Here is a 12,938-nt window from a genome sequence, read left to right as displayed (position 1 = left end):
ACCCTGTGGCCAGTTAAGTCAGCAACATGAAGGCTTACTCCCAAACAGCAAGCAGAGAAAAACACAAAAGGAAATCTCAATTCCTCCTTCCTTTCTTATTTTTATTTTTGTGTATATAAAAAAACCCAAACAAACCAAATCACACAAAACAATGCACGTACATAATAGAGCATCTATCTATTGATCTGCCTTTACCTTAAAACCATCCTTTTCCTCTTTTGACACCCTCTGAGGTTGGTGAATTTTATGAATCCTCTTTTAAAATATGGGAGAACTGAGCTCTGTATAACACCAGCTTTTTTTGGCGGGGAGGGCGGAGGGGAGTGGTGGTGGTGTGGGGTTTTTAAGAGAAAAATGTTTTTAAGGGTTTGACTCTGGATACCTAAGTGATTCTCCATTCTGTCCAGAAAATTTAAAGTCAGAACTATAATATTTGGCTGTTAATGCAGCAAATTAGGTGAACAGGGTGTTGTACTGCTGTGATTTGAGCACTTTGGAACCGCTGAGGCATGTTAAAATACTTTGATACCATTTGATGAATAATAAATGTATTTATTATTGCTATGCCACTCAAGCAGGGAAAACATCAGCTTGCATGGAAATACATCGGCAACTGCTATGCAGCAAAGAGAAGTTGATTATATACAAATCTTTCCTGTGGCTGGCTTAGAAATGTTTTCTTGAGTGCCTTTTGCTTATAATTCCTTCCTCTTTGCAAAGGAGAATTGTGGTTTTCCCTCTTTGCATGCACTTGCACTTCCTTGCCTTTTTTAGTTCCAGCAACTGGAAACTATTCCTTCATCCTTCTTTTCTGTAACCTGGTGAAAAAGTGCTTTTATTCCTTCACAATTTCCTTTTCTAAACAGCAGCCAGAAAGGACTTTATGGAGCAGTGATTTTCACAGCACCCTTTCAGTGTCCCTGTAGTTGTTCTGCTGGACAAGCAAATGCAGCATATTTTGAGAAGGATCAAAATTACTCCAGGTTTTCTGCTCTGTACTCATGCTAGTGTTTTAAACATAGCTTCTCAGAAAGTTACTGAGATCTAGAAGTACATAAAAATAGAGATATATGGAATTATCTTCTCCATTTTGATGTGACTGTTATTCATTCAAACACATTCTCACCTGCTAAACGTGTTTTTTTACAAGACCTTTACTAGTTACTTAACAGCCTGCTTGCCAATTTGTTTATAGGCTCAATAAGTGACATGTTAATCAAATGTAAGTTTATATTAGCCAGAGCTGTGGAGGGAACTAAAGGAAAGTGCTACTACAACCAGAAGAAACTATAAGAATAGAAATCAAAATTTTTGCCAAGAAAATCTGTTTAGAACTAGAATTCATCCTTCATACTTAGTTCTTCAAATCAGGGGCAAACTCATTAAGATAATCTTACAAGGAGATTAAATGAAAAAAAAAAAGCAATAGTCCATGTTATATGAGAAAAGTAAAAAAAAAGTGTAGCAACTTAGAAACTTGACGGTCCTCCTCCTTTTTCCTCTGATATGAGCTGTGGTTAGAACGTTGACTGATTTTTTTATTTCATGATAGTACAAATATGGGAGATCCTGGTTAAGAAAGCTTGATTCTGATTTCACTTATGTTAGTAAGTAGTGGATCAGACCTTGCTTTCCTCATGTTTGGTCTTCTAATATTATTCCTTATTTTAAAATTCTCTTTGATTTGGCTTTCAAGGTAAAGAATATGCTCAACAGCAGCAGTGACACAGCACTGACATGCACTCTGGAGGACTGGCTAGGCATTTGAAGCCTTGTTTGCAGCTGCTCCTATTTTCTCATCTCTCTTACAGTAGCATTGAGCAGAAATCCATTCTTTTAGACAGAAATGCTTTAATAATGGAGGAAAAACAAAAGTTTAGAATAGAAAGCTGTTGTTTGCTGCTATGAAGTAAGGTGGGAGATTAAATAATAGATCATGCACAGGAAAGGTTCAAAATTAATCTAATCACTCAAAAATGCTGAAGGAACAGCCGCTCTTATTTCCCCCTGCTGGTTACTACTCTATTTTATGGCTTAAACTGCTCTAAAAAATGCTGACTTTCTCTATGCCATAGAACTTCCAAATATTTCAGAAAAGTGCTATTGGGCAGTTGTGTAATAAAATTAATGTCTGCTTGCAATCATATATCCTGCTGCTGTCCAAAGATCCTCTTCTCTCAGGACACCCAGTGAATTTAATAGAGCTGGGGAAGAAATTTTTCTTTTCCTGATCAATCTTATCACATTTTCCAGACATTCAATGGGTAGGACACTTTGTTGGATCATATGATGAAGAGGGGAAAGAACAAGGAAAATGTTGTGGCCAAGCAGCTGGGACTCTAGTTTGGTGCTTTAGAAGAATTCCTTCCAACACAGCCCTTTCCTCCCTGAGGAACAGGACACCTTGGTGATGCTGCTCTAACTCCAGAGTAAGGCAATCCTGGTTTTCTTGCAGAAAACAGATTTGAAATACCATATCAACTGTATTTGGTTATTGCCCATGATCTTTACCCAGAGAAACAGAGATGGCAGTCCTTTGAGAGGTTCCCAGGGCTTCTCTGCCTCTTCCTCCCCATTTCTGAGGAGTTACCTGGAGTTATTACCTGTCATGTGATTTTTCAGTTAAGGTTCTGCAACACCATCTACCTTGCAGCTGAAAAGATGCTTTCAGCTGATGCTGAGCCATTTGAGGAGCTCTATGTGCCTCCAAACAAGGCCACTTGGCCCATCTCAAATCTGGCCACTTCACTGCCCTGGACATGCAGAGACTCTGTGTCCTCCAGACGTGCTGTTCCTGTGCTTGCCACTGATTAATGTCCAGGATCTCCTTAGAACAGACCTAACCACGGTGTGAACTATTTTACATATCATGAAACTAGCATGAGCAGATGTGACTTGCAAGTGAAGGAAGAAAGAAAGTGTTGAAAGTAACAGGGTTTTTTTTAAAGGGATAAAAAACAGTAGGTGAGGCAGCACGAATTCCCGTAGTTTATTGTTTTTTCTCTCTTTGCAGGGTGACTTGCTCCATTGCCTCCTATTATGTTTACTAATGGGTAGCTTAAATTGTCAGTTAAGCTACCTCTCAATATAGCCAGAGGTTTTAAAGTAGGAACATAAGGAGATTACAGGAACAAATTGTCAGGAGAAAAGAAAGCTAAAGACAACGGTTCTGATCCTTACGCAAATAAGGAAACAAGACTTTCTTTACACAGAGTATCCCATTCTTACCAAATCCAACAGATAAAATTCTGCTAAAGTGCCAGTGTTATTTCCTTCCCTGATATTAATTTTAAAAAACTGCTGCAGGCATGGATGTTTTGCAGATACTTGCTTAAGATACAAATAGTTGTCCACATGTAAATAAGAAAACACAATATTTTCCTTGCTGGGAGATGGAAAATCACTTGGAAAGTTCTTCTGCGCTGTGTCCAAAATATCAGCAAAGCATTTGTGTACTTCAGTGTCCCAAGGCAATGTTCTGAGAATGATGCCAACCATCATTGATTTTCATTTCGGAATGATTCCTTAAAAAAACTATTTTCGTCTGAACAACCAAAAGAAGGCATGAATTATTCCCTTTCTCAACATTTCCATGTGCTCCTTCTCTGACAACTACCCACATAAAAGCTTTATCTTTAGGGGGTGAGTAGTAGGGCAGGCAGAAAATCACAGGTTAGTACAAAAATGGTGGAGTGGATTTTTTGGCATATGTGTGTTTTCTGACAGTCTCTAACGTTCCCCTACCCACACTGGTGGTCACTTAAATCCCTACACCTGAGAAGGGTGGGCTTCAAGACCTCTACAAGTTCAGCTGGCTCAGTTAGACCTGGGATTACCCCTTTGTGACATTAAAATGTCAATAATGTATGCACCAACCTTGCCAAATCTCTCTCTGTCCTCTGCTTAGAAAGCATTGACTCCACAAAACCTCCTTTTAGATGCCAAATTCATTTATTTCAACTCCTGTTCTGGAGTTGGCTTCCAAACAGACTCCACAGCAGTTTGCTACAGCACTTGTTTCCAGTTGGCCAAGTTTGAAGTGCACTGGAAAGGCTCATGTTTCCTGAAGATGAAAAAGTTTCTCTTTACTTCATTCACCTGAAAAAGTGGCTTTCAAAGCTGTCTTAGAGCCATTTCTAGCAAAGTTCATGTTGATGTGTTTCAGTTATTGCTATCACATAACACATAACGTGGCCGTAACTGCAGATGGGGTAGGGAACTTTTTATTAGCATATTACTTCCAATATAGTAGAGTTATGTTGCCAACACAGCAAGCAACCAAGGTCATGTATCTTTAGAATTTACCTCTTGTCATCTGAGACAGAGTAATAGACTGCTTATGAGCTCTCAGTCCATCTCAGAAAACCAAATAAGTTTAAATCACTAAATCACAGAGTTCATAAAAAAAGCTCAGCCTAGGTTGGTTGCACTTGTGGTTCCCTTACACAGCCAGTCTGTCACATTCAGTCTTAAACTAAGTCCTGTGATTTTAGCTAAGAAGAATTCAATGTGGTTCTCTGTTGCCAAACTGCCCAGTGAAGTCACTGGAGCACATAGAAATGATTTTGAGGGTGGCATGTTTACACGTTCACATTAATTTTGAATCTGTGGGGCCAGGTTGCTATGGTAACAATGGTACCTGTGGTGTAGATAAATGGTGAGTCTGATCCTTCATATTTACAAGTGATGGGAAGGCTGATAAGTTCCACCTACACACATACAGCATGTCCAGATGTTTGAAACCCAGGGAAGTATCACAGAACAATTCGTTCCATGCCCAGTACATGGATACTTCAGCATTAACCACAAGGAAAAAAAAAAAAAGAATCCTAACAGACAGTTGAGGTGTTTTCTTAAGAACAGTGTCTGCTTGATTAAATATCACCCAAAAACATAACATCACTTTTAAAGCTAGATCCCAGCTGCACGGGAAGCAGAAGAAAGCTGTTCTGTTGAGTCAGACAGCAGGTTTTGGTGCAATCTCTGCTGTATTTAATCTGTACTTCCCTTGCCCACGGGCCAGGGCAGAGAGCAGAGCTCGTAAGGTACTATTGCTTCAGGTCTACAAGCTCCAGGAGGGAAGTTCAGAGTGTTGAAAACAAAAGAGGAATAGAAAAGCTCTGAGTGTTCTTTGTTTCATGAGAAACTTAGTCTATTCCTTTCATAACGTGGATAAATGCTACAAAAAGTTTGTGTTGTTTGTGGGCTCCAGTGGCTCTCAAGTCCTTCCTAGTTGCCTGTTTAGTGGGCAGCTGGTGGAAACACCAAAGATGAACCCTAATGTTTGCATCTGTGTGTGTGTACAGGTACACAACTATATATTAAATGCCCTCTCTGTATTTTACTTTTATTCAACCCCTTACTCTTAGAGCCAGTGATGGTTTCTGTATGAATTGTGCTTTTTAACAGCCAGACAGTGTCCTTTTGAATCAGTCATGGTGTCATGGGGTAGTTTTGGAGACAAATACTGATATCAGCCATTCCCTGACTTGTTGCTGTACAAGTCTGTCCAGAAAGCTTGAAATGAAGCTGTGTATGAGCATTCCCCTTCCCATGGCTGCTGCTGAAATGCTCAGCTGCTTCAAGACAGACAGGTGTATTCAGCTGGGACCCATTCAGGTGACACGCTGCTTTTTCTCTTAAAGACAGTAAATGCTTTAGCACTAAATACAGTTTAAGGAAACTTCATGTGGATACATGCTTCTTGCATTTTCCTTCCAAATCGTGACTTACTGGGGTTTTTTTTTTGGGTTTTGCTTCTTTTAGAGAACCTGCTTCATTTGCATGCACTTAGTATTTCTTACCAAAATCTCAGGTTTACAGGGATTATATAAAGTAAATGCTTAAAAAAAATACATTCCCTTGCTGCTTTTCTCTACATTTTGAGATCTAAGGATGTCTAAAGGCCTTTTAAATCAAATCCCAGGCTATAGAGTACTATAGAAAACACCCTCCCTAGGCACAGTATTTCCTCATAAGAAAAGTTATTCCATCTACTTAAATTCCATCTGTAACCAAATTTTATTTGTGCCTGTATTATGCTTTCATTCATCTTCTAACATATTATTTCCTTCGTTCTACACATAATTTAAATCAAAACACTATTAGGAAACAACAGGATGGTACATAAATTAATTGTCTACAACAGTCCCATTATGAATCTTTAATGTATGTGCAAGGACTTGGGCAAATAAAGGCCCTGAGGAGAGCTGGGTGTTTGCACAGCAGGGGCTGCTCACCATGGCCAGGGTTTGCAAGGTCACGATCTCCTGCACTTCTTTTTTCCTGCACCACAAGCAGCAGAACTTTTGCAAATGCCAAGTGGCTGTAGATTACCAAAAATACTGTCAACATACCTTCCATAGAAGTCTCTTAGGTTCTGATGCAGTCAGTGGGAATCTCCTCATTGCCTTCCACAGATTTGGGATCAACACCCAAAGCAGAAGGCAGCTGGGGAAAAACTCCTTTACAGATGCAATTATGGTTTTTTTTTTTTGTTTGGGTTTTTTTTTAACTTCCTATTAACAACCTGTTCCCCATTCTCCAGGCAATTCAAAAGAGTTCATTACTAAGATCTGGCAGGAAGCGAAAGCAGGTGTTTTCAAACAGGAGAATCTGCTTCTTCCCAGAAAATACCCATGGTGAACATGGAGATGAGAACTGTAAATGCTGTAACAGTGTGACAGAGTCTGAATGGGAGAGAATAAAATGCTCGTCATCTTCAGTGTGCTGACCAAACACAGCACATGAAAAGAGCAAGGGGAAATCTTTCTGAATACTTTTGCAGCTGAACAAGGATTGGTTCAGCTTTATTTGTGTATTTTCTTTCTGGCTGTCTTTTGCTTGCAACTTGCAAAACTGCAGTGATGGTATCGTGAACTCAGAGGCAGAATATAATCCAGAAAACACTATTTTCTGGTGGTTTGCTGATGCAGACAGTAGAAAATCTCTCAATTTGTCTTCCTAGGAAACATTTCCACTGGCTGTAAGACAGAAAGATGGGCATGTAAAATTGTAAACAAACAGCAAAAAAGAAAGCAACGTTTTGTAAAATTGTGATTCTATATATAGGGGTTTTCTAACTTTTAGCCATGTGTGATTTTCATATGCAGTGATGCTTTTGAAGCTCTGCTGAAGTTACTGTGCAAGGATATAAAATTCCTTTTTACAAAATGCTCTCATATGCTTCTAGATGAAATTTTTGAAGCATAAATCCTAAAGAATCCCCCAAAATAGAAGAAAAAATGAATGCAAGGTTTATTTTTTTCACAGTTCAGTCTTTTTTGATTTGGTTTATTTGAGTTTCATGACTTTGAGTAGTTATGATTTGTCATTATTTGGACTTCTAATAATGGGAGATGCTTTCCTGACAAATCTTGTTGACAAAAATTGGCTCCTTCTGTGTTGAGAGCTAAGATTTCCTCTTCTTTTCAGTGCCACTGTTTTTTGAAGTCTCTGTGGCTTCTGGTTCTCACTAGAATTTTCAAAAATCACTTCCCTGGAAGTGTTCAAAGCCAGGATGGATGGAGCTTTGAGCAACCTGTTCTAGTGGAAGGTGACCCTGCATGTGGCAGGAAGGGGAATTAAGGCCCCTTTCATCCCAAACCATTCTGTGATTCTAGGATGGATCTCCTCCTGGCTGAGCAATGTTCAGACTGAGGGTGAATTCTAAACTAAACTGGTGAAAATCCAGACAAATTCTGCAACATATGGTGTGTTATGGTTATTTGGTAAGAAGTCATAGATATATTGGTGATGCTGACAAAGGGAGTGGGAGCTTGAATTTGAATATGGAAACAAATATGGTGACATCAGTTACTTTAGACTGGTTTATAATACAAACTGAATGTGTGATGCAGCACATTCTCCAGTAATCATGAAATCAATCAGACAGGGCAGGGAGAGAAATGGGAGGCTTTTCCACCAGATAATTTAAATTTGCTTGAACATGGGGTTCTTTACAGTCATCAACACTGATTGAAAGTCTAAAGTAAAGCTTTGAAGGAAAACCTGTGATTTATGATAAAAAGAAATACGTAATTCTGTGTTTCTAGCAGAAGAAATGTGAGCATCTGTGTTTTCAACAACTTTCTGTCTCATTTCTTCATCATTCCCTCTGAACAAAATACCAACTGACAATGGGGATATGATGTTCTTCCTGTCCAGGAATCTCTCTGGCTGACTACTATGAATTCAGAGTATACATGGATAGGACCACCAGAGGTTTTGTCTCCCCAGAGCTGGACAAAATAGATTTGAAACTCAAATGCCAAAATAATGCTGAGAAAAGGTGTGTGCCTCTGCAGCCATTGTTTAAGTACACTCTTGTTTAGTTCACATGCTGTTTCCTTTGTATTTGCATTCAAAATGAATGAAAACATTAATAAATGTTCTATGAAATAACTCCTGAAGATTCAGAGCTGAGCAAATGGCATTTGGAGTTTCTTCTGGATGTTTCAGTGAAAATCAGATATCTGATTTGTAGTTTGTTACTGATGATCAAGTTTGTCAGAATACATATTTTCATACCCTTATTTTAAAGTTCAACGTATTGAATTATCCTCCAAAAAGCCAGATGCCAGAATTCTTGCCTAAAGCTTTAAGAAACAGATATAGGAGGTGGTAGAATCACAGACCGGTTCTTCTGTATCTTCTGGAGGTCGACTGCCTTGCCAGGTGCACTTTGAAGGTACCTTGCAAATTGTAGAGTGTGATCTTTCTAATTCTGCATGGTTTTTGGGTGCATATCTATACTTTTTGAACAACACTTGAAAAAGGCAGGTACATTGTTTTTTGCTCCTGTTTAAAACAACAGCTCAGGCAGCAGGCTTTAGGAAGTTCTCAATCTTAGTCCTTTAATCCTCCTTGAATACTATTGCACTGCTGCTTTACTCACAGTGGGTTCTGGGGTTTGTGTGGGTGTGGAAAGTGGAGTGAGTCATTGTGGCAAAAGAAATATCCTGAATTGTAGCTATTACAGAGTATTAAGTAATTGCCCTTGGTAAGAAGTGATAGTAGAAAATAATAGCATATTCATTTTGTTGTTAAAAATGGACTGTCTAGCCATATATCTGAAAATCCCAATTAAAGTCAATCTTGATGCTCACAGCAGATAAGTATAATGAAGATTCTAAAAGATCTGCTTTCATACATATGAATAAAATAATTACTATGCAGCATATCTAAGTAGTTGACGCCATCAGAAAGTCTACCCTTGAACAACAAGAAAGGAAGAAAATGTCCTTTCTTTTGTAGTCAGAAAGAAAGTCTTGACTATGTATGTGGCACATTTTGGACGTCACTAGCTGTAAGATATATTTTTTTATAAACATGACAGCTCTACTAAGGATGGTACAAATATTCCCCGCTCTTGTACAAACGCAGCCAAACTCATCTCTTTGAGAATGTGCCGAGTGTCGTATCTTTTAATGTAACATCGTCTGCGCCGTTGGTTCCTGGTGCAACTATGACACACGTTTTCACTGTGCTTTGAAATTATGCAGCATGTTTATCCACCCACTGTACATTCTTTTATGCAGTTTTGTACGGGAAGTTGTGTCTCTTGTACTTGAATGACACGATGGTGCAGTCGTATTTCATACTGTCAGGGAATGTCATCAGTGCTTCTACACGGCAAAAACTGGTAGAAATACAGTGATGCAAATTAAAGTAGTTGAGGTGACTACAAATGTTAAGCAACTGCTCTTCATTAATTAAATTGACTTGCTACTCATTACTGGCAATATAGGATAAAATTAGTAAACTTCCCTTTGTGTGTATCTCTCCGAGGCTGCAATGCACTAAAATGAACTTGACTTCCAAGGGAAAGCTCCTGCCAGGGTTACTTACAGACAAGATGAAGAAGTGAAAACGTTTGTTTACCAATATACTTACTCTAGACTGGGAAATTAGATTTTATTCCTAATGTGCTCCATTTTACATTTGACATGAACAATAATATTTAGCAAATAATTCTGAGGTTCCAGTTCAGGAAACACATTTTGATTAGAGACTCAGAATTGCATGAAGGCATAAAACCAGCCATAATCTTTCTTTTTGTCTGGTGATTCTCATTATAAATCCAATGTTTTTCCAACATCCAACTTTTATTTGCATTTCTTTTCCTCCCCCGCTTTTTTTCCTCAGAGAAAATAATTTGAAAACAGTAGCTTGTCAAATTACTGGAATTAGTTTACCTGAAAATATCTGATGATAATGTCATCAAAGCTGTGTGTTCTGGGCACATTCTAGTTACAGGTAAAATCCCCGCTCTTTCCTCATGACAGATAAACCAATACTAGGTTAATAATGCTCAGTCAGAGATATCTTATCTTATAATAAATCCTCCTTCTTTACTAGCTTTGCTGGATATCTAGATGCAGAAAACAGGAACAGATGAGACACACACGGATTGTGAACCTGTGACTGGAAAAACTGCACTAATCCTAGGTTCAGGTCCTTGAAGGAGAGCAACTATAACACCTACTAAATGCCCATAAACAGTCAGGGAGAAGTTGGGATTGGAGAAAAAAGGAAGAGGGGAGCAGATTAGATTGAGATGTGATTCTCTCTCCTGGTAGATTTGTCCATCTTCAAAGTTGTACAGCTAATGAAGAATAATTATCGCTTATTAATTGCTCATTAGCTTAACAATTGCAACTCAATAGCACTATATGTCACAAGGCTTCTCTTAGGCAAAAAGAAGAAAATTCTCTTGACTGCAGCATCAGAGGAAATAGCTCTTAGCAGCATCAATCCCGAGGAGAAAAACTCCAAGACATGCATGTTGCACAGGAGTGAAAAGGTGCCAGAACTTCCAGGGTGTATCTTGGTGTCATTATCTGTGCCTGGGACCCAACATTACACACATCTTCAGCAGCATGTCTGCAAAAACTCTTCCAGCAGAAACTGAACTTCATTTGTCTAATTGCTGAGAATTACCCCTTCAAATATAGCGACACTACAAATTTTGCTCAAAGCTAAAATGACATATATCAGAGGAATTTTTTTCATTATGTTAAGACTTCCTATAAGTTTCACGATAGTTTACAATAACTCAATAAACCCTAACTTTAAAACAAAAATTGAGTTAGAAAATCAAAGACTGCTTTCATTAGTGCTCCTCTACAGGAGACTGATGGCTATTTAGTGTTGACATTTGACTGAACAGCAAGAAAAGGACCCCTAACTTTTGGCAGTTGCATGTTCTGCTCTCTTAAAAATTTAGCATACATTGCCTTAAAGAGTTAAACATGCCTGAAGCCCAAAATGGCAGTGAGGCTCAAGGCAGGCAGTTATCCTAAAGCCAGAGCCTCATAAGTCACTGAGAAAGCTGTATCAGGAAACCAGAGGAGTGAAGCTTGGTATTAGTCCCTAAATAACAGAACAAAAACTGCATGGTTAAATTTGCTTTAAATGCTGCAGTTTCTTCCAAAGGCCTGCAATTACTGCTGAAATGCTAATTTTGCAAACACTTTCAAACTATGTAAAAATCCCTCTTCATATAAACCAAACTTTAAATCATGCTTTCCCTCTCCTACTCAGTACAAACAGAAAGCTGCTGCTGCAGAGTACAGAAACAGAACATCTGAATCTGAAGAAAGCCACAGCTATGCTGTGATAAAGTACTGCTTACAAACATTTCTCTACTAAAAAAGCATCTGCAATTTCAGACCACAGTGAACAATTTACCACAAACTAGAAATTAGCCATATGTGCTGAAGTGAAATAAAAGTATTATCCATCACTGAGGCACTCGTTCACATAGTTTCAATGTACAATTTATCATTATCCAAAGGCACAGCCCCTGTAAATCCAGCATTAGAGTACCAGTACAGAAAATAGTTTGCACCCAAGCACAGGAAGCATGCTGCATGATTCAGAAGAACACAAATGTCCACTGACATTAAGTTATTAAGCACCATCTCTAAACAAACACTGTCAAACATGATTATAGAAAAAAACCTACAAAGAGAGCAGTATTAGTTCAGCACAGGACACACAAGCAAGTGCTCCCCTGCAACACCCACACATGCACACAAAGCAAACCATACAGTCCCTGTCACTGCATGTTGACTCGATCCCTTCACTTCATTTAAAAACAACAACAACAAAAAATCATGCAGCCCTGACACTGCTCCCGGACTGGAGGTTGTCTCTCTCCCAGCAAAAGCTGCAAGGTTTCAGCTCCTGATTAGCTCAGGGAACCGGTGCCTGCTGCAATATCCCAGTCACTTACTGCATTGCTTTTCAGCGGAGCGAAAGTGGCTGCTCTTCCCGGGCACACATGGCTCGCTCAGCTGGAGGGTTCTCTATTCAGCACAATTCAGCTCCAAAGTCTCTGCATGTGGAGGGGAATTGTCTGTGCTCTGTACTGGGGGTTTCTGGCTGCAGTGGCTGCTCACCCTATCCATTGCCTCTGGTGTATGCTAAGTAAGCAATCCCCTGGGTCTTCATAACGAAAGGATGAAGAGTCACAGCTTTCGAGAGCAGATAAGGTGTTCTGCCGAGAGCCTCTGTGCTTCCATGGCATTTTAAAGGCAAAGGGGCTGGGAATGCTTCATCTTGCTTTACAGTTCTTTATTGAGCAAGTTGTCGTATTCTGTAACTTACAGTCGAATTTGCAGCTGAACCCTAATTTTTTTGTTTCAGAAAGAGCTCAAGTTAGCATTACAAATTCAAGCCAATGCATTTTTTTAAATGCTGAGGAACACTGTTTCAAATGAACTAAATCTTCTGTTTTTCAGAAGTACAAGTGAAGGGGAGGGGTTTCCTAGCTCTGAAACGGACTGTACCAGCCCTGCTGGATACAGTCAAAAAGTAGTAGCCTAAAACTTCAAAGATTTTAACATCCCAGGTTTAATAGGCTCAAAGCATTGCTCCAGTCTTGAAGGAGGGACTGTCACCCTTGTCCATTGTCTGCTGAGTGTCTGACACCG

General features: G+C 39.1%; 1 protein-coding gene across 3 annotated transcripts in view; it reads right to left on the bottom strand.

Annotated features, from left to right (window-relative positions):
- CTXND1 (cortexin domain containing 1) overlaps nucleotides 1-12,728 on the bottom strand; it is a 32,278-nt gene extending 19,550 nt beyond the window's left edge. Inside the window, exon 1 of one of the 3 annotated variants that reach the window (XM_064668964.1) lies at nucleotides 12,239-12,728. The gene's annotated coding sequence lies outside the window, so the exon portion shown is untranslated. The remainder of the gene's footprint in view (nucleotides 1-12,238) is intronic. The other 2 variants (XM_064668962.1, XM_064668961.1) reach the window with 2 other exon arrangements.
- Between the last annotated feature and the right edge of the window lie 210 nt (nucleotides 12,729-12,938).

This window comes from Pseudopipra pipra, chromosome 12, assembly GCF_036250125.1.
Source record: "Pseudopipra pipra isolate bDixPip1 chromosome 12, bDixPip1.hap1, whole genome shotgun sequence".
NCBI classification, from domain to species: domain Eukaryota; kingdom Metazoa; phylum Chordata; class Aves; order Passeriformes; family Pipridae; genus Pseudopipra; species Pseudopipra pipra.
Note: the sequence above shows the minus strand (reverse complement) of the source record. Positions and strands in the feature narration are given on the sequence as shown.